This window comes from Danio rerio, chromosome 4 (genome assembly GCF_052040795.2).
Source record: "Danio rerio strain M-AB ecotype USA chromosome 4, GRCz13ab, whole genome shotgun sequence".
Lineage (NCBI taxonomy): Eukaryota > Metazoa > Chordata > Actinopteri > Cypriniformes > Danionidae > Danio > Danio rerio.
This window is the reverse complement of record NC_141024.2, coordinates 33,111,368-33,115,000: the sequence shown is the minus strand read 5'-3', so window position 1 is coordinate 33,115,000 and position 3,633 is coordinate 33,111,368.

Below are 3,633 nucleotides of genomic sequence, written 5' to 3'. Positions count from 1 at the left end.
AATCTGATGAGTGTTTCGAGCCGAAACTTTACAGAAATAAAAGACTTAGAAAAATAGGTGCCCTTCAAGCAAAAAGTATTCATTACTAACCCAGACAGCACACATACACATATATGATATAACAATGAGCATTAAAAGCACAATAGAATATTTACAAGAAAAGAAGATGAATGGTTATTTAATTTGGTTAGATTTCGAAAAGGCTTTTGACAGGGTAGAGCATACTTATTTATTTGATGTACTCAAAACATATAGATTTGGAGAGAATTTTATTAATTACATTAAAATTTTATAAAAAGGGTCTTTAACAAAAGTAAAATGTAATGGTTTTTTAACAGATTGTTTTAAAATTACAAGATCAATTAGACAAGGATGTCCTCTTTCAGCACTATTATATTCCCTAGTCGCAGAACCTTTAGGGTTAGCAATAAAACAAGAAACTAAAATTAAAGGAATAAAAATAGAAGAAGAGGAGGACGAAGGAAAAATATACCAGTATGCTGATGATACAACAATAATAGTGAAGTTGAAAAAGAGTGTAAAAGAAGCCATGAAAAAAGTACAAGAGTTTTGTAAGGGTACAGGAAGCAAAATAAATGAAAATAAAACACAATATATGAGGTTTGGTAAAGCAGATATTTTAACAGATTGTTTCCAATTTAGATAAATAGAATAAATGAAAATTTTAGGAATTTTAATTGGAAAAAATGAAAGAAAAGGAACAGAAAAGATGTGGGATGATCTAATAAGAGGAATAGAATCAAGATTAAATTTCTGGAGGATGAGAGAACTTTGCATAAAGGGGAAAGCCTTAATATTAAATGTTTTAATGACATCAAAGCTATGGTATAAATTAAATATAACAGAAATGCCATGTTGGATAGAAGGGAGATTAAAAAAGTGCCATAAAGATTTTTATGGGAGGGGAAACCCCCAAGAATTGCTTACAATACTCTAAGAGGAGCAACCAAAGAAGGAGGGATAGAATTGATTGATATTAAACAAAGGAAGAATTGTCTAAGAGTCAAAATGGTTAAAAAGCTTTTACAAGAGGAGAACTCAACAGAATGGAAAAATGTCATGAAATATTTTTTAAACAAAGTTCGCAATTTTAACTTAGGAGAAGATATTCTTTGGTTAAAAACAAAAAACTGGATGACGGAAAAGTTACCAGGGTTTTATCAAGAAATTTTAAGTGCATGGGGGAAATTTTTAGATGGAGTATTTTACCAAGTAAAGGGAAGAGAAAACTTGTTAAATCAACCTTTGTTTTTAAATAAAAGTATTTTAAAAGAAGGGAAGGAACTATTTTTTAAAAAATGGATGGATGTCGGGATTTTAAGAATAAGGGATGTTCTTTATGAATTCAAAAAAGGATTTTTAACTAAGCAATATATAGTAGACTTAATGGAAGAAGCTAAAGAGGAATACAGTGAAAAGGAAATAGAAAATAAACTTGAAACAGTCAAAGGTGCCATACCAAAAGAATGGATTACAAGAATAGAAAATATGGAAGAAGGTGGGAATGAAAAAGTCATACATGTCTATTTAAAAGGAAAGCTTTGTGATTTTAAAGATTGTTTACTGAAAGACTATTATGTGTATTTTAGAGATAGTGTATTTCAAGAACCTATAGCAAATAACTTTTGGGTACAAAGACTGAAAAATGTGGAAAAGGAAAATACATGGAAAAACATGAGAGGGAAAATAATAGAAACAAGATTGGAATGTTTTGAATATTTTATAAGACACAAGGCAATTTTACTGAGTGCATTTAACAAAGATACAGAGAGAACAAAATGCAACATGTAAGGTATGTTTTCAAGAAGATGAAGGAATTTCACACCTGTTTTTATACTGTAAAGAATTAGAAGATTTTTATGAAAATGAAATGCCAAAAAATGCTAAAAGATTTATTGAAAGATTGGGATGAAGAACAATTGGAATGGAATACTCTGGTGATGTTCGGATGGAATATGGAAAACAAAAACAAAAAGTTTGTAAATCTTCTTATAATGATGATTAAAAAATGTGTGTGGGAAAGAAGAAATGTAGCAAAACAGGAAAAAGTTGTTTTAAATGTGTGGAATGTACTAAAACGAAAAATGGAAAGTTACATAGAAAGACTGTACTGGTATTTTAAAGGAGAAGATACATTACCAAGCTTTTATGATGTGTTTAATGATGAAGTGTATAATGTTTTAAATGGTTTAAAGTGGAAGATGCCCAAAGAGGATGTTATTCTATGAAGAATGTTTATTTTAATGTATTTGTTTCGTGAAATGTCTGAAGTTTTTTTAAATGTTAATGTAATGTGATGATCTTTTGAAAAAAAAAAAAAAAAAAAACTCGGAAGCAGGTTTGGGCCTGGTTAGTACTTGGATGGGAGACCGCGTGGGGATACCAGGTGCTGTAAGCTTTTTGAATTCCTTCATTTGTGTCTAGTATTGTTTATCGTATATATTGTATTTGGGAGAGGTAAACAAAGGTAAACAATTGAGGGGCACACGGGCGTTGTTTCTGTCGGTGCTGTGTCAATGCAAGCCAAGCTGAGCTGGCTCCTGGTGCTGCACCTGTTTTTAATAGCCAACTCTTGACAGCTGTTCTTGTTTACGACCATACCACCCTGAGCACGCCCTCTAGTGTGATTTTGGTTTGTTGCACAGAAGGAAGTCTGAGGTGGCAGTAGACAGTGTCAACTGTTTGGGGTTTGGACACTTAAACAATGGACTTTATGGAAAACGAACAAGGAATGGCCTACTGCCAATCAGAAGACGGTGTTATCCTGGGACATTGGTGGCAGATGGAACAAGATTTGTCAAGGTAAAGTTCCCTAAGGAAGTCAAATCTTTACCTTATACTGTCAAATTCATGACAGAAGAAGGGATGCATTACTTTCGAGTTATACATGTCAACCAAGTAAAAACGTGTAGGATCTGTTTTAGCACAGAACACGAGAAGAAAGACTGTCCAAACTTTAAGTGCAGAGAATGTCTTCAGCAAAGGGCATTATGCACAGGACTGTGAAGTCCTGTGGTGCCAAAGCTGTGAGAAGGCAAAACGGAGATGCATCTGTACAAATAAGGAGGGGAAAGAGAATGAAAATATGGAAATACAACAAACTGATGAAAATATTACAATAGAAAGGAAAGAAGATGAAAGAACAGAAGACAACAGTACACTTCAGGAGGATGACAGAAATGAGCAAAAAAGAAGAGGAATGGAAATGAGAGAAGAAGCAAATAAGGAGCAGACTTAAACTAACAATGAAAATTCTGATGAACAAGAAGAGATGGACTATATAGGACTGGACAAAGAAAAAGGACATAAAAAAAAAGATTGAAGACAATGGAATGTAGAATTAGTAGGTAAGAGGTATGGATATTGGAGAAATGAACTACAGACTGGGCAAGGAAAGACGGACCAAGGGGGCAAAAAATAGAAACACAAGTCATTTAAATATTGAACAAGTATTAAAACAGCAAAAATTCTGAAGAGAGGAGATAAAAGGAAGACTGGAGGGGAAAAAATTGACAAAGGTGGAGCAAGAAGCAAACTTTTTAGTAGTGATGAGACAGATTAAGATATGGTTTTTGGTTCATCCAATAATAATCCTAATTAGTACAGTATGTT